Consider the following 19,404-nt stretch of genomic DNA (forward strand, 5'->3'; position numbering starts at 1 on the left):
TCATACACTACATTCAAAGTTTGCCATTTCACAGGCGCTGCTGCTAAATTGGAGTTATTTCTATCCTTTAAATCAGTGAGCACACCCCAATAAGCAGATTGTCCTGAATAAGCCAGTGCACCAGCAAAACTCTCAGGCCCAGGAAGCATTTGAAGTGGAAACTTTATCATATACAGTGTTCAACTGGTATGAACGTAATCATAACCTGGGTGTATTCCTAAATTTGGGATTTGGTTATTACATTTATCCCAGAGGCAACGAAGAGAGTTTTGAAAGCTCAGTTCATTTCTTTTCTGTGTTGAGAATTGTTTCTTTCCTACCAAACTATTCACATTTTGACTAATTGAGCGTGGGTTTCAATCATTGTGATGACCTCTCTTGTATTTTACAGTTAAGACTTGACTTTTCAGACATATGCAGGAGTAATGGCACTCCACTTGAGATCAGAATCAGGCCCAACATAGGCATTTGCTGAAAAGTGCACACAGATGGGAAAGTAATAGTATCCTCTTTGTCTGTCCTGTTTAATTAGCTCCTTGGCAATGGTATTGCAAATGGAAACCTATCCTTCTGGTGCCTCAGTGTCTCGCATAAAACACTCATTTTCTAAAAGTACTCTTCTAGGACATGTGCATACAGGAATTCATTTAAAACTTTGAACTAATACACACTGAAACTCTTCCTTCATTACTTAGTTCTAAATCTGAATTGGTTTAAGGAGTAAAAAGTTCAATAATTATGCAGTATTCGCCCCCCAACCAAAGCATACTGGCAAGGTAATAAGTAACAACATGAGATGGATAAGCTTCCTTGACAGAGAATTGAGAGACAACTTGAATCCTTTTTCACTACTGAATATTACATAAATGGCCTCTAGAGGGATCCAGGTTACTGCTTTTCTTCTAAAATCTCTTTATATATATGTGTGTGTGTGTGTGTGTGTGTGTGTGTGTGTATGTACATATGTATGTATGTATTACTTGTAAGTAATGGATCTTTTATCTGGAAATAACGATGCAAACAGTTTACATCCATGGATGGTAGAACTGCAGAGTTCATGACCAGGAACAAACTTTTTGAAAATCCAGGAATTCTAAAATCTGGAGGGCAAGGTAGAAGTTCAGCCTCAAACAAATCAGTTCACATCAGACTGAATGATACAATACAAAACCAAAAAAGTGCCTAGACACTTCGTTGCCTATCTATGACTTGGATGAACTGGTGAGTCTGCACATTTAGGTTAGGAATGGAGTAAGAATTAGGCTCCTGTTTCTTGAAAATAAGCCAGTATTTTCCATTTCAGCTCCTAGAATAGGAGAAAAGTAGCTTGCTTCTAACTTACTGCCTCCAGCTTGGGCTTTGTTTGCCTGAACTATTTCACCTAGTTTATATGCTTATTTTTAATAAAGTATGCAAGTATTTAAGAGTTCCAAGTTCAGCAAAGGGCAAGACTTTTGTTCCATATTCATTCCATTTTCTATATTATGTATATCCGATATTCTGTTTTGGCCAAGCAATGGACGAGGAGATGAAGTTTTACAAGTAGCTTCAAGCCAGCTTCAAAATTCAATTTAGCAAGCTTGTGGGCAGATTTTACTGAAGATGCATTTCATATGCAAACAAATGTAATTGTGACTGTAGGCATGTATGTCTGTGTCTGTACAGAGTGATAGGAAGTCAGAGGCATGCTCTAACTCTGTCTGGAGCTACACCTTCAGGTTCACACTCTGCAAAAAGAGCACTACCATTTTCAGGGATCCATTGCTGCCAAAAAAAATTACGTGAAAATACCTAGCCAATTTCCTCTTCTGCTTAGCTGAAGTGTGTGCTTGAGCAAACTGAGACAGAGAGGAAAAAGTGTAGCAGAAGGGTTACACCAAGGCATCCTTGGTCCTGCACCCACTCTGATGTTGGTGCAGCAGGTCACTGTCCTGCTATTAGAGATGATTTCCTGAACCTGGGCCTGTAAGCAGATTCCTTTCCAGTCTGCCAAACACTGCAATTCTGCAAAAGCAGTCCAAACTTTTAGTGAATTTTGTTCCTTCTGTCAGAATACTAATGGATGTTCTGATAGTACAAAAGCTGATAGCACAGCAAGACCGAACACCAGTTCTGTGGCACTGGCATTTGCCTGGAGTTGAGGAAATGTCACTTCATACAACACTGAACACAACACCAGAACCACAAAGATATTTACTGCTTCTGATGTGCCTTGTTCCAATCCATAAAGTGTAAATAAATCATATTCTTCTCCCTGACAAGAACTTTGTGAAGATAATTCATTAGAATCTGGGATGGGCTTAGATAAGTGATAAGTGACCATGAACTCAGGTACAAAAACTCAACAAATTAAAATAGCCTTTAGGTAAAATGAAAGACATGATCATCTGCAATGAAACAAGTGAAAGTTTTTGTCTCTAATGTGAAAGACAGCTTGTGCAGTTTAAGCCTCCTAATGCTGATTTTTCTTTTCTTTTTTTTTAATTTCAGTTTGAAATGAAAAGGAAAAACATTTAATTAAAAATGCGACTGTAAACTAGGCAAAGATGCCTTATGCTTTGTTATGTGCTTTGTATAATATTAGAAAAGCTTCAGAGTTAAACATTTAAACTCTATCCTGAGGGCAAAATAATAAAACAAACAACTATAAATTGGAGTCTAAAGAACCATTTCTCATTATACCATGCATGTTGCTAGCTGAAATACTTGATTATACCTTGCACAGTTTGATAATGTAGACCATGGCATATCTCTTTAACCAATTAGTTTCAAAACTATTATTATAAGATTCCAAATGATAAATGATATGAAGTGCTTTTCTTATGCGAGGATTAATATGATCCCTTACTACAACACGAATGTATCACTCATTGTCCAGCAAACATATTTTGTTCCTCTCTAGTTGGAATTCAAACCTACTTAGTGAAGTTATCCAGTGAGACTCTTCTCAGAGGTCAGGTCTACTTGTCCAAAAAAGTGGAGAGAAGGAACCCTTGGACAATAACAGCAGAAGCTGCTACCCTCTTTCATGTCAGTTTGAGTTCATTACATGTTTGCATTGAAAGTACAGTACATACACTTCACAGAACATCATGAAACATTTTGCACATTGGATACCACTAGTACAGTGGTTTACCTTGCAGCGAAACTTTGAAGCTTGCATCATGTTGGGTTTCCACCATCTTCGCTTCAGAGGTCCTGAAGATCACTTGAGCCAGTTGCATCCTATTCGCTTCAGCAGGCTGTATCTTAGACCCCATGTGTGGCAAAACACTGAATTTCTCTCATTGCACATTAGCACAAATCATCTTGACTGGAGCAAAGAAAGGATATCAGACCATTCCTGTTTAAGGAAAAAAATCTAAGGGTAGAGACCATTATCACTGTGAATTCTCCAATCTGAAAAACACAGTTATGAAAAGAGACTCAACAGCAAATTAATGGGCTGCAATTGAAACAAAATTCAAATAACCATGACATTAAAGAGTCAAAAGAGGAACCAGATAAAGGAATCTCTAGTGGAACACAAAACCGTTCCTGTCCAACCTCACAGCAGGCTTAAACCAATTTTCAGTAGCACACCTCCTAAGGATCATATATTTTCACTAATTAAACTCTAAGTCCTTTGAAAGGCAAGGCTGTCTGTAGAGTTTGTGTTGTGCATTGCTAAGCATATTTCCACCACATTTTTTTTTAAGAACAGAATAAATTTTGTTGAAAAGTGTAGCCATTTCAAAGTATAGCTATCTTTTTAAGTAAAACCAAAATACTCATTAACTAGTCTCATCTCGTTAACTGTTTTGTTAAACCCAACAATTGTCTTTTATTTCCCTTTAGTAATAAAAATATTGTTCTGAATAAGCCCAAAATATCTATCACTGATTTATGCCTCAGCCTTTAAAATCACTACAGAGACAGGCTGAATTACTCACGCTATTCTAGCTTTCATCATTTTTTATCCTTAGAGATCTTCAGTCAATTTTTATTAATAGGTGAAGCTTCTTATACCTCTTGCTGACATATTACTTAAATATTTTTCCTATCCAGCTCATCTCTGCTTCAGATCTTTGCTTTTCAGATCCTATAACAATATTTGGAAATAAACTATCGGGTCTTTCATTTTTCATTTACTATTCAATACTCACTGTTACACAGATTAAAAAGCAAAACGAATCAAACAACAACACTTCATGGAAACAAAAAAAATACTTGTTATAATGTTACACTCCTTAGCAGTGGTACTTTTGGCAATTAAAGAATATATGGCCTATCCTTTCAAAGATGTTTGAAGATATTTCTACATCCTCTTTACACATTGATAATGTTAGTAGCTCTGGTCACCAGATGAAGTCTCTAGAAAGTACATACTCATTTTCTGCAATATTTCAACATATTTGCTTCTTTATCTTGAATTTTCCTATCTAATCATTGCTCAGTTTATCTCCTTACCTGCCTTTTGTCACAAACTTTGTATCTTCAGATGAACCATGAGTGGAGAAGAAAGGCATAAATGAGTTATAATTTTAAAAGGAAATAGAGCCATCACATAGAACCCTTCAGCAGAAGTCTAAAGCTGGTTTATGATGGATGTAAATAATGTACAGTAGAAATTCTTTCCCATTTCCAGGAATGCTTTTTCTCAGACCTTTTACAGAATTCTGCTATGGAGTATAGAAATACTCAGCTGAAAACAAGTTTCTGTTTCTACTAAAAAAAATAATTTATTTCCATTATTTTGTGCTCACCTTGCATTGTGACTAATGAATTTTCCTTGTCACTTTTTATCCCTGAAAAGGATATAGTCAGAATATGTCAGGCAGAGTAGGTCAGCAAATTGCTTAATTTTAATTTGGTGTCAAGCCCAAATCTGTAATACTTCTTCCCATACCTACACATATTTCAACTTTGCCAAACAAGAAATCGGGTTAAATTTTGAAAAGTAGAGATTGACTTCTGACATTCAATTTGAGCACAACAGAAATACAGGATTTTTTTCATTAAGAAGTTGCCAAACAAAAGAATACATACAGAAAGGTTCACATGAAGGTCTCAAGTGCCTAGCTCTTAACTAGAGAACCTGTTTTCACTAAATAGCCGGATAGCTAACCATGGGAGTAACTCAACATCTCCTGCACAAAGACAGTCAGCATACACTCAACTAGCAATATTTAAGATCAACCTTAAGTCAATTCTCAACCAGCTCAACCCCCATAAATCTGAATTACACCTTGTAATTCACACCAAACATAGTTTTCTTATTCCAACATTAATTGATTAAAAGGTTTAACTTGGATGCTTTGTTGGTCCAGTCTTGAGAACAGTCTTGGAGCTGTTATTACTAGCCTAGCACTAGCAGGGAAGTCTTTTAGTTGCTGATCAGTATCTTGACGAACCTGTGCAGGGGCACAGAAACGATGTTTCCTACTAAAGCTTGTATTTCATCACAAGACCAAAACTCTCACTTTGGTGAAACTGCTGAGTAAAGTTAAGAAGCAGAACAACCAACATGCAACATGAGGTGATGCAAAACCTCTTTTTCTGTGCAATAAGTTGTTTTGCTCAAGCATAACTAGCATATCTCAGGTTGAAATAATACCTCTCATAGACATTTGCAATTTAACACCATAACATCTTCTGTTCTCTTTTCATGGTCCTGGGTGATTTCTTGCATAATTCCTTTTCTATTAATTTAGTGACAATCTCGATTTCATCTGCTTACATTTTGTTTTAACTGACTTGTGAATCATGGGAAAACAAGAGACATTATCCAGTAGACAAATTTCCTATTTTTATTAGGTAGGAGTGGGAAGCTTTTGTTCCCAAGAAATATTCACGGAATTTTGCTGGAATCTAAGGAACCTTCAAGAAAACATCCTTGTTAAATAAAATAAGAATTGTGATCAAGTGCCTTGGCACTTTCCAGTGACTTTCAGCCAAGAGCAGCTGTGATCCTGAAACAGTTGCATGGGAAGTGAATCCAGAGAATTTACCTGACCTGTTATTTGGGTCAGATATGAATGAAAATGTGACTGCTTATTTTTCACATCCACAAAAAAGTAAAAATACCTTTGCCTCCCCTGAAACGTCGTGGCAGTATTAAAAGTCTGAGAATGGCAGGAATGTATAAAGAACAACTTACTGACCACAGAAAAAAGTCAATGCATAAGAGAGAGACACCATGGATGAAGTTAGGAGACAAGTCATTAAATGATCACCTGGAGTTTTGCTTTCCTACGAATTTGTATCTTGTGGCTGGGTTCCTTAGTGGTACAAGATCTGACTGAACCTTCCCTTGCAGGTGTGCTTTTACCATCTCTCTTCACAAGAGACTATTTGGCACCTAATAATAAAAGAGCTCACATCTTTTACTTTCGGAGCAGGGTACATTAGTAGAGACTCCCTCTTTAACCTGGCTATCTATTTTCAGGAAACTTATATTAATTACTTGCAGTAATATCTTTCAGACTTCAATTTAAACTAGCCAATGGGTTCAAAGTGGAAGAATATAGGCAAACAGTGACCCACACACCGAGGGACTGAGTGAGAGACAAAAAGCCAGAGGCAAGTCTCACCAGGTTCAACACTGCTCAGCAATGGCTTGTCTCAGAACAAGCAACTGCTAAATATTTGCATTTAATTTCAGGAGCCTGAGTCAGATAAACTATTTTCTACAGTTACTAAATGATTGCACAAGTATTTTTACTGGTTTGCCAGCAAGACATTTCTATTTCCTGACCTCAAGAGGGACTGCAAAGAAGCACTAGACTTTCATCAAGCTACACAGATCATGCAGCCGTTTGTTTCTAATTATTGAGTCATAAAAAGTGGAAAGGAGCATATTAAGTCTTCAAACCAGTCAAAATGTTTTCTTTCCAATAGAAAAAACATACTTAGAAATACTGTGAGCAAAGTGGAATTGTGGAGACTTCATTTTTCTCTCCACTGGGCAAACCAGCTAATTTCAACGGTATTCTCTAAGAAGCAGTCAGTCTACGTCTGGCTACCATGCATTTTGATAATAAAACAAGAATAAATAAATTAACAGCTATATTAAACCAAGGCAAAGTAACACATGTGCTTGTGGTATAATTTCCAACATGGTGTTTTGACACAGTCCATCGTGTGATCAAGTACACCGATTTCTATGTCCCTATAATGCGCATTATATACATTGACATACAATATACTCTGGCCATTCAGCTACAGGTATCCTCCTGATTACAAAAGCTCCCTTGGTTCTTACCCCACTCATAGAGGGGATGAAGGAGACATTTGTTCTGCATTGTTGCATTTATCCTGCAACAATGGCAGTTCAACCCTTAATATTACAATGAAGTTTGCTGTGAAATTTTATATGCTTGTATTCCTGCAGCTATATGACTCTATTATTAATATTGCTCCTTTCTGTAGTCTTCATAAACTATCATAAGAAGAATTATTCTCAAATAGAAATGTTTATATAGGTATATTTTCAGTACCTGCGGAGATGAATACATCAGCTGAGATTACTGCTGAGGTCATTCCACTGATAGGAATCAATTCTTGTCAGGTGGCAAAGCATCAAGGCAAAAGAAAGTATAAACTTAACCAACAGGATTTGTTTTGATGGGTACATGTATTTTCAATAACAGAAGACATGATGCTGTAAGTGTAAATGCAGCACTGGAAAGACTTAAGCTCTTGTTCTTGGGTAGTGAACAAGATCATTCTCAATATTGTGGTTTCTAATTCTTCCATTAGACCATTAGATCCATCCCAATTGAATCTGCTATGGTTTCTCTTTTTTCTAACACAGTGCTTTTGTTTTAAAGAGGACGTCTGAATTCCTCCTTTAGGTGATGTGACTTACTTTCAGGAGCTATTTGCATTTTTATCTTCTAAAATTATACTGAATAAAATGTGTCCACACCACGTTTGAACCATTGCCTTGAAACCAAACTTGACCACTTAAAGAAACTGTGAATGAGACTTAAAAATTGTCCAGTTCATGCTGCCCTAATAGTACTGCTCACTTGGGCATACACAAAAATAAGCAGAACATTCTTAATTAGCTCATGTGAAAGAAGTCCCTCCTAAGCATATCTTCCCAAGCTCTGTTTACAATTGTGAAATTGTCATCCTAAGGGAAAAAACTAAACTGTTTTCATGCTTCTGCTATGCAGACTTAAGGCAATGACTTTGCACTCGGACTTATTCATTAACATATTTTATATTTGTTGTCTAAGAGGCTTGCCCAACACTCTGATTGTTTGCCAGAATCCAATACAGTATGTTAGAATTTAATGCCATTAACCGTCTAAAAAGACTATGCTAATTACTTGGCTGAGTAACACATGTCCGTAACCTTGATGAATTTTGAATACTGCTTACAATTCCCACTGAAAATGGACTATTTTAAGCAATCACACTGATTGCCTCCACTTATATATTGAACATGAGATGAATGAATCTTAGTATTAAGATAAATCCCTACCAAATTTAATTGCATGACTAATCAGAACATTATTTCTGAGTTGAAGACAGAACCAAACACTTTTTGCTTTTCAAGAAAAATAAGTCATAGAAGATACTGAAGATGCAGAAACAAGACAGTTTAGATAAAACACTCACATCTCTGCAATAAGTAAAATACCTTTCAAAATGTGACTGGTTATAACAATGCAATGCAAATTAGACTGGTCAAAAGCCCCAGCAGAATTTTCAGAAATCGATATACCTTGGATCAATCTTACTGTCACAGCAGGAGTAATAGGACCACATACGGAAGCCTATATAGCAATTTATGTGGTCACTGATCAGCTGCAAACAGCAGATAGGATTGGTAAGCCACAGAAAATCACATTTCTGCACTGGAAATGGGTGCAGCTGCCACTGCTATCACAGAGGAATTATGAGAAACCAGATGAATGTGTTCCATTTATAAATAGGAATTTTGGCAAAGTCTAAACACTCTTTTCATTCAAGTAAACGAGAAAAGTTCCCGTTGAATTTAGAGAATTTATTGAATTTCAGAGATGGGTTGGGGTAAATCACTGAATTCAAAAGAAATGCTTAGAGATGGCCTCTTTTTGAAAGGCCTGCTTTGTGTTCTCTGTTTACATTATTAGTGCATCTAAGAGGATCAAAAAAAAAAAAAAAAAAAAAAAAACCTATGTTAAGGGCATGTGTGAAATAACCACATATTTCTCAGCCTTTTGCAAATGTTAAAAATAATACTCAATACATAAGTATCAGAAAAGAGACAAAGAAATTAAGTATTATAGATATATTTTAGTTTGATAGTCCATTTTGTTTCTCTGTGATGCAATGATTTCTCATAGAAATAATATTCCTGAAAAACCGTATCTGTGTAGCATTACATTTGATCAGTTTGATTGTTGCAGCATTACAGCTGAAGGCTGATCAATACCAAATTACCTTGAATGAAGCCAAGTCTACAGCACAGTTAGACCACTGCATTTTGATCAAGTTAAAGACAGTCTGCAAGTACAAATCAATTGCCTTTTTCATCTGTTACCTCATCATTGAGCTTGCACTTGATTCTGAAATGCGGCTTCAAATTCTGATTTGCTATTCTGGGAAAAGTAGTACAAATCATGCACCCTCTTTATCATCGCCACATAACATGACTATCACATGTACAAAGTGGTATGCTTTTGATAAATAGCATTTATCCTTATCTGACTCGTTTATTAGAGCAGTTCTGACTGGTTTACATCTAGGCCATAAAGAGCCTTGGAGCTCTTTCAGGATACAGGATTGCATATTGCTACAGCAGAAGGTAAATGCAAAGACACCAAGTTTTCCCACTTCTGATTCAGCTGCTCAAGCACTTACCCCCTCTTACCGTCCAGACTGGCACATCAAATAGGTAAGAAGACCCAGTTTTTAGCTTACCACTAAGTCCCTACTCTAGGCGCCGACTTGAGCTCCCTCAGTTTAGGTTAGCAAATGGCTTTTCTAGTAGGATGGGTTGGAGGTTGTATCTCTGCCTGGGATAGGTTTAGCAGCAACCACAGTTCCAAAATCTTTTCACAGTCATTTTAAGGAAACACCTGCCCCACCCCCCTTTTTTTTGACTGCATTGTACAAATGATTGTAAACACATTTCAGGCATCAGTAGTTGACATAAAAAAGTTCATATGTTTACATGCAACCTCTATGCGGCAAATCTTAGTCCAAATATTGTCTATACTGACATTTCAATCAATGAAGTAAGCAGCTGGCTTTCTATCTTGACTACGCATTTAGTCTTTTATAATGTGTTTTCACTCAAACCAATCCAAAACCACAATACAGTGAATATGGACTTTCCATACCATTGCACTCGCACATCTGGGATGCAGGTTCAGGCCGCCACTAGTGTGAGCCTCCTCAGTGACGATGTTTAGAAACATCCCAGCTTAAACCATTCTTAAAATTAAGTGTTCAGTGCTTTATTAAAGGAGAGTTTGAGTGTTCTGTTTTGCAGGATTAAGTCTATCATAGACGCATTTAATTATCCTGATTTACGCTCAGCTGTATTACTGAGTAAGGTCCAGCAAGCTTTTACTGGTAGAAGAATTAAATTGGGAGATATTTCTAGTCACTTACCTCTTGCATATTTACTTCATAAGGAACCAATGCTGTCATATCCAAGTTTGATATGTTCATAGTGAAACAAACTTAGTGATACACTCACAGGTAAGGCAATCATGTCTTGGAACCCCCCCCCGCCCCCCAACTTTCTAGTTATTCAAAAGAGAGTTCTTCCAAACTTGATTACATCTGGAATGGAAATTGATTTATTACTTGTAATAAACCTCCATACTATTTTACTCCCCACAAAAAAAAGGAAAATTACAGCACTTTCAGCATTACTACAAAAACCCTATTCTTTGCTTTTGTATTCCCATCTCCTTTTTCCCCTCCCTTTGTCCACTGAAAATTCTAGTTATGCATTTTTAATTACATACAGTTCAGGTCCTTCTTTGCTTATGAATGTTATCATTTAGAAAGTGTAGCATTCAGTCTGTGAGTAAATATGATTTTTTTGTATCTCTCTTCGTACTTTTGATATGACACAGCTATAATTATTAATAACTCTAATTAGTTCACCTATCTGCAAAAACATTTCATCTGACTTCCTTTTATTATGCTATTCATTACGAAAACGGTCAAAAGTCTCACCTGACAGTTTCTTCTTGAAAGAAATCTTCCCGAAGCAATATTCTTACTTAGATCAAAGTACTTCTGAAAGATTTTTAACTACAGTTTCTAGCAGTTTTACAATTTTCCTCATGCTCCCACTGGTAAGACTACAGGTCATCAAAGCCTCAGAGCTTATCACAACCTGATTACAGACTTCAACCTTCTTAAACGCCTTTTGTTTTTCCAGGAAAAATTTGGAAGTGTTCCCGTTGTTGGTTGAAATGCACCCAATGAAACTTCGCTCACTGAAACATGAAGGACAAGATTTACTCTTAGTCATCTGAAGTTATCTTTCTTAGGACAGATAGGTGGGATAAACTGTCCTTTGGCAGTGCCGGCCTCTCCCCCTCTGCTAAGGCTAGAAGAGGCAGCAGAGAGCACGGTACCTCCAGAAGGTGATTCTTCTCATTTTAAGATTTAGAAGTCTACACTTGGTGAAACGAGACCAAACTCCCCTGTCTTCCATAATAATTAGTGCCAAACTGGGGCTTCAGGTATCTGCCTTTTTGCCAAAGATTTCGTTTGCCAACGACTCCTAACAGAAATGAGAAATTACAAGGTGCTCAGAAGCAACAGGCTGTTTCTCTGGATCCACGTCATTGCCCTTGATGTGCAGTGTCTGTAGTCCTCTGGGGCTACACTATCCATTCGATGTTATGACACCACCCCCTCCCAACAGTCACACAAGAAATGAGGATCAAACTCACTCAAACCTCTTTCATTCCATTTCTGCTTCTCTGGGCCCCTATTTTTCTGTCATTTCTATTGCTTTGCACTTTCTCAATATAAGGATTTAATAAAGGCCCTAGGGGAGGCTGGCAACCGCTGCTATTTCTTATCAGTATATTTCAATCCACAGATAAAAATAAATAAATAAATAAATAAAATGAGGGCCGTGAGTTGGCAATGTTGTATCTGAAACCTGCTGTTATGATTAGGCTGTCCTCAGACAAGCTGGGCTTTGTCATACACAGGTGAAGCTATAAATCAGAAGATATTAGATGACTCAAAAGCTATAGAGAACATAAAATTATCTGGCTATAGCTTAAAGAATCATAGACAGAGAGAAATTAGGGGTGGAAGGTTTATGAAATTGTTTAGTTAAATCCCTGCCAGCATGGGATTATTCCCTGGAATGTATTTTACAGCACATTATCCAAAATTGCTTTCAAATGTGATTCAACTCTGGAAAGAGCCTAAAAAAAAGGGCCTGTTATAGTCCTATCCTGATTGGATCAATGATTTATCTCTCAGCTACAAAAAGTTTAAAGAAATATATATATTCTTTTTTCCTATGAGTAGGAGACATTGCTCTTTTGATCACACACACTATCGCTTATAATAGCTGTTCTGTGCTGCACCCTCGCCTTTATTGGTATTGTGTAACTCCACGTTATGCCTCAGCTCACTCCTATTGCCTTAGGCATACTGTGATACAGGAAAGAGCATGGTGGCAACAGCAGAGGTAAATGTGATACAGATTCTTTGCATTATATACATGTGCACTGAGACTTATAACATTAGTGTTGTATCTTCCTTCCGCAGCTGCTCCTCTCCTATGTTTCAGACCACAGATTCTGAATCATGACCCCCATTTATACTTCATTATTCTGAACTACTTTCAGATATTACTACTGAGTTTATTCAGATATTACTAGCAGTCTCCCCAAGGACCTGCCTTTTAACTTTAAGTTTGGTAACCTGAACTCTGAACCTGCTGAGAATATTATTCTGCCTCATAGTCAGCTGGTTTGCTATTAGTCTAGTGTCCCTTGTCTTCACTTTGACTCTAAGTGTGCCCTTTTCATTTTTCTTTTTGATTTTATTCATAGTTCTTCCCCCTACCCCTTCCCTAATTTTAAACTCAGAGTTCCTTCTAGGACTGGAACATGATTTTGATTTGCTTGACAAGAGTGGCCAGATAGACCACACTTTTCTGCTGGATAAGATTTATCTTTGTTATTTCTATAGGGTTCATTCCAGGCTCCACATGAGTACATGGCCTTTATCACTTTATTATCAGACTGTCCTGGATTTAAGGTCACACACAGGCCAGGTGTGTGGAAATGAAGCTCTTGTCCTCTGACTCCGAGAAGTAGAAGCATTCCCACCAGAGCACTGCCTGGAGCCCAGTGCTTGTCTGGCATCTTCTTGCTAAGCCCAGACAAGCAGCCAGTCTTGCTTGCACTGTTTACCAGATTCTGGCTCTTTGAAAGTCTTGCAGCTCTTAAATTTGTTGCTGAATCTGAAACGGTCCCAATCCTAATGTTGTCAAGCTGCTTTTTAATTATTCACAACCACAGGGCAGTATTACATTCTTAATGCTGCCAGGGGATGTCAGCAGCTCTGTCTCCACTACTTTAGCACACATTACACTTTTTTTCTTGGTCTTCTTCACTCGCCTGTCAACATCAGCTTTCCTGAGGCTCTCTACAATGTCCTTATGCTGTTCCCACACTGCAGCAGGCAGGCAAACATGAAGCATAACACAGGTGTCTTCTTAAAATCAGAATTGCCTCTCAGCCTGAAGCCTTCTTGCAGAGCGCCTGTTTGGGCATGCTGGTGCTATAACACCTCACACCTGTACCTGGATGTGGAGCCCTGTGGGCCATGAATGGAGGGCTGAGGTGGTCCTGGGTTTATACTTGGTGTCCAACTCCTGGGGCCTTTTTTTCCTTCAGTTCCACCATTTTTCACGTGAAGATGATATTGGCTTCCTTTATAAAATGATTCCAGGCCTACTAGAAAAATACCCTGTAAAGGTTATTATTGTTTGGCTGATGCAGCCGTTGCTATTTTCCTACCACAAGCCCAAGAACAAAACTGTTATACAGCTACAGTACAGTGAGCTCACCTACACCTTGTGATAAGGCACATGACTCGCTGACAGAGGAGTGGAGGGCCCCAGAGCCCTCCCAGGGTCTCTGTCTTCTGCACCAGAATCACAGTGGGTCTGCCAGTGCTGCACCTTTTGCAATGTCTAGCTCTCCAAAAACTTCCCAGTCCAAGCATCTATTTTTTAGGCTGCTAGGGGAAAAAGGAGAGAAAATAATAAAAGTTGGGTAATTTTCATGTTGTGCCATCCGTGATTTCTGCTCCCGATTCTGTTACAATAGCGCACTTTTCTTGCTGTGCCACTCGGAAAGCCTGGACAGCATCCATTCTGGCTGTTTTCCCTAGGCTTTGCTGACTGAGTGTTCAACTCCCTGAGGACCAAGTGTACCGATGTAAATTTACTGTGATAGAGCCATGCTGCTGCTGATTGTTGCAGAACTACCACTGAGTAGTAAATGCTTCAGTGCTCTGTTACCCGGGGGGCTTAGCATTAACTACACTATTGAACAGCAAATGCTTATCATCCCCTATAATTCAAACCATACAAATCACTGAAAAGAGACAAAGTGCCTGCAGGGAACTCACATGGTCTATAAAAATGTAAAAATCTGAACTATATTTAGCTGGCAAAGCTAAACATAAAAGAAGAAGAAGAAGAAGAAAAAGTACTCACAATTACCAAAAGATAATCTTAGACTTAGCTCACTTTTATTTCAATCTACTGAAGCTTTGGTGAAGTTTATTCTTTTTGGCAAACACTTTCATATTTAGCAATGCATATTTTTTTAAAATTAGGGTTAGGAAATAAAAGCTATTACTTCCATCTTTACCTTGGCCTTTTCTCTCTCCCCTCCAACCATTCATATATCATATGGAATGCTCTTTTCTACATTTATCTTTAGAGCTAAGGAAAACCCCAGTGTTTTTTCTTCACTAAACAAAAACATCTCTACCTATTTTGCTTAAAAAAACCTAACTAACGGAAGTTTTAAAAGATCATGGTCATAAAACATGTATCCATTAAAATCAGAAGAAGACACAATTCCCTTCTGTTCAAAGAGTTGGCTCTTCTAGTGAAGGGTTCATGCAAAGATCATTGTACTGAGAGAAACACAAGTTAAAACATGCTTCCAAGGAAAGGAACTGTAGTGTGACAGAGGACCTAAACTTTCATTCCTGGATAAGCAAACACTTCATCTGAAGTGGACACAAGTAGTTCCATTATTGCCAATGGATTACTTATGTCTGTGAAGGTAAATATACACAAGTATTTGCAACATCAGGGGACTTGATAAAAAGCTGGTGCTACATGTTCCTTAATGTATACATAAAATCTGTTTCTCTGTTTTGGTCTCAGCCATGCAATAACCTCTGGATGGGCCTCACCAGCCCTCTTGTAATTACCACAATCTGATCATGCTACTTACTGCAAAGCTGAGGCCTGCTATACTGTTGTCCACTGGAAACCAGAAACATCCAAAATGCCTATCAGTAGAGAAATAAAACAACCCTGATAGTATGTTGATACTAAGCTGAAAGTACCTTTTCCTCATTTGAATAAATATTAGATGCCCATAATTTTTAGGTGCCTGGAAAAATCTCTGCTGATCAATAATCCCATTGATTTCAAAGAAACTACTCATGATGGTGCTCATTAGCTGGTGCCTTTAATACAAAAATGCAACTGCACAAAAAGGCAAAGAACAAAACCAGATGAGAAAACGCTCACTGGAGAGCTGCTGGAATATCTGAGTGTTAAATATTGCAACCAGAGAGCCTGCGAAAGAAGCAATGTGAGAGCAAAGTTGGAAATAGATCACAAATCATCAATGTTTCCAATGTTTTTGAATCAAAATCAAATAAGAATACTAAAGCCTTATTAATCCACAGATAGCTTAGTGACTTCCCAGTAACTTTTTTCCTTCATGAAGATATTTTTGTCAGATGAAACAAAGACAACTTTGATTTTTGAATTGCATGAAAGATGATATCATCTATGATTCATACTTGATATTTACTTTTTTCCCTGAACAGAGAAAATACATTTTAAAATGGTTAGCATAGGTATGTCACTGTAGTTTGTGAGTCTGAACTAACCAACACTGCTAATGAGGGATTTTAAATAGAAATATTATTAAACAAGGTAAATTTGTTTGAAACACAAAAAGAAAAAATGAAGTGTGGTTTAAACACTGATTCAGATGAAGTAAGACATCCAGAAAAAAGTTCTCCCAGCATGGATTACATGTAAGATTGTTTTGCAACATGGTAGCAAATAAAGCCAAGACATACCTAGGCTGCACTACCAGAGCACCTCATTACCAAGAATGGAGATATAAGTCCTTCTGTATATATTCTTAATGTGGCTGGAAGAAGATGTTACTTTGAGTTGTCCTCAGATGAAAAATGGATAGTTACCGTAAACAAAATGGAGGACGTTCAGAGAAAATCAACATACATACTGGTCTTCCAAAGGCAACTACTTTTTACGGTCAGTCACTTTGGTTTGTATATGGCTAATATATGTTCATCAGGTTGTCAACACTGAGAAAAAAGCAGAATATACTACAAAATTAAAGTGAGATAATCTATAATTTGGGATTGATGGCATAAAACTAATGCAATACAACAGTGGTTTAATGTGTTGGCAAGACAAACTCTTACAAGTAATCCTCCAAACTGTACACCAGCTGCAGAATTTCAGATGAATTTAAGATGACAGTCCCATAGGACTACTCAGTAAAAATGAGCTCATGCTTCAGTATTTTCAGATCAGAGCCATATGCTGTACAAGCACATTTGTGGTATTAGTACCCGCAGTAAATTTCTTAGAGCATTGTTGAATCTAATTTCCAATGCCCACAGCCAGCAAGCTTCTGCCGCTTCCCTTTGGAGACAACTCTGCAAGCTGAATCAACCCTGATAGCATGTTGATACTAAGCTGAAAGTACCTTTTCCTCATTTGAATAAATATTAGATGCTCATAATTTTTAGGTTCCTGGAAAAATCTCTGCTGATCAATAATCCCATTGATTTCAAAGAAACTACTCATGATGGTGCTCGTTAGCTGGTGCAAACTGCTGCAGTGCCACCAAGGGAAACGAAGTGGTGACATTTCACCCCAGTGAGGGTCTCCTGCTAGGCTGCCTATGGAGTGAAGCATGTGTACGAATACTGGCATAAGCAAGGCTCAAGTGTAAATAGTCCCATCTTCTTCTGAAGTGTCATGATGTGAAGCATCTAAGTCTTTTGAAGCATCCAAGTCTTACATTGAACCAGACCTTTTACTTTATTTTGGTCCTAAACATTTTTAACTTCCCCTTGCTGAACAATAAATATCTGTAAGCGAAGAAAATTAGGCTTCTTAAAAGCTAATCTCAAATGCATTATGCCCTAGACCCACTGTTATGCTCTGTGCTCATTATGTCTGACCTAAAAAGAATATTAAAAAATCTCATTATTATGTTGCTGACTTTTCTACTTAATTATTACCCGCAACAGGCAGGTAATCATTATACTGATTACTCAAGACTGAGATGTAAATAGCTCACGTGGGGGTTAATAATCAGATAATAACAGTAAGCACTGGTTCTGTATAATTAAGTCAAATGACATGATTTATACTCATGCAAACCTACCTCCAAAATGAAATATTTTATGATACTACCGTCTTTCCAAATATCCCTATACTTTGTAAGCATACTATACCTGGAGGCTGCTTAAACTCTAAACTTTTTAGCGTCATGAATTTACAAAATTTGAATTGAATTTGAAGACATTTTGTTTTAAAATTGCAATAATCTACTTGTCATTAAGCTTGGATAATATTTCCTCTGTCTGTCAACAGCCCACACTTACTGACCGCCTCCACAAACTCCGTCACCTCTGCATAATAATGTTCCTGTAGGAGAGTGCTGAACTGCTAACATGGCCAGTGACAGAATTGTCTGAGATTTTCTAAAAATAACACATAATTTCTAACATAAAATCCTGCCTGGAGTAACTTAATACTGGAGAGAAGTGTTAATTGCCATCCTTAACGTTTAACAGTTGTGTAAGTACCAGCAATCATGATTTGGTTACATTTGCTCCATGTAAATCAAAATAAGACATTACCAAGCCACATGCAAATTTAAAACATTTAAAGGAATGGCATCCTCAAGCTACAACAATTCAGGGAATAGCTTACTATTTTTAGCTGAATACTAAAATAACTTATATTGCTGCCTCTACTAACTCAAAACCATCTTTTTCAACTACAGGAAATTAAATGGTAAGATGCAAAAAACATTTCTTAGATATAAAGGCTGTTTTATCTGATTGATTACTTCAGAATAGTTCTGGAAGCTACTAACAGATCTGCATTTTTGCAGAGGGCCAGATGTGAGTCAACATTTCTCAGTCTGAGTCATAACTTACTTCTTGAGTAGTCCTACTGACTGAAATCAATCTTTGGAAATGGGTTGGTTCTCATTTATGTGGCTTTTTAATGTGGGATAAATCTTAAAAATATTTCTGAGGTTTATTTGTCTTCACAGTTTGTTTTCCTTTGCTTCTCTTTTCTCTCCTTTCTTTCTTGCATCTTCCCCCAAATTACTTTGCTCTTAGCATTTTGGTATGATTGTGTAGGCCTGAAGGCATATGAACAGAACTGTAAGGGTAGAAAGGTCCACGTTCCCCAGGGGAGGATTTCTTCTGGCTATTGCTAATTCAGCCACTCTTCCAACCTTCAGAGGTTCCTCTAAGGCCCTGCCGTAACCTATTTTGCCAGAACAGAGTTGGAGCTTTCCAAACCGGCTTCCTCCCCTGCTGTGTTTCTATTAGCCCCTTTGTGTTATGGATGAGCCAGGTGCAGGATTCAGGAAGGAAATTTACTGAAAAGCCAAGGAAAACCAGACTAAATAGGGTTTGCTGCCTTCCTTGCACCGGCATGCATGGTTTGTCCTACCTGTGCATTTGTTGCAGCTGTGACCTCCAGGGACATGGGACTGGGACCACCTCCAGCAGCACGTTTCAGGCAACAAGCTGGCAAGCATTGAGGAAAGAAAGGCAGAGATCAATGATCTGTATCTGGGGTCTTTTTCCCTCCCCAGCATAGTCTCTAGGTGAAGAGAAGGGGTGCTTTTCCCTGACGCTAGTTGTCCTGCTGGAGTCAAGTATCGATGTGCTGTATGGGCACTGTTCCTGGAGGTATATGATTAAATCAAGTTGTACCGTGATGCTAATGCATACTTCGTATGTTAGTGTTAGGCTTTCATCTGGCACTGAGGAAGAAAATATCAATCATATAGCACAGCACCTCAGCAATGAATCTCAGAAAATGACCCTCCATTACCTCCTTTTTCTGTTGTGTTTTTCTCACTATTTATTAATGCCAGA

At 37.8% G+C, this 19,404-nt stretch overlaps 1 long non-coding RNA gene across 1 annotated transcript in view; it reads right to left on the bottom strand.

The window, feature by feature from the left end:
• Positions 1-19,120, bottom strand: part of LOC135329168 (uncharacterized) — a 35,828-nt gene extending 16,708 nt beyond the window's left edge. Inside the window, exons 1-2 of the long non-coding RNA XR_010390495.1 lie at positions 18,974-19,120; positions 3,137-3,343 (exon numbers count right to left, since the gene is read on the bottom strand). This is a non-coding gene — a long non-coding RNA (uncharacterized LOC135329168). The remainder of the gene's footprint in view (positions 1-3,136; positions 3,344-18,973) is intronic.
• Between the last annotated feature and the right edge of the window lie 284 nt (positions 19,121-19,404).

This window comes from Dromaius novaehollandiae, chromosome 9 (assembly GCF_036370855.1).
Source record: "Dromaius novaehollandiae isolate bDroNov1 chromosome 9, bDroNov1.hap1, whole genome shotgun sequence".
Classification (NCBI taxonomy): domain Eukaryota; kingdom Metazoa; phylum Chordata; class Aves; order Casuariiformes; family Dromaiidae; genus Dromaius; species Dromaius novaehollandiae.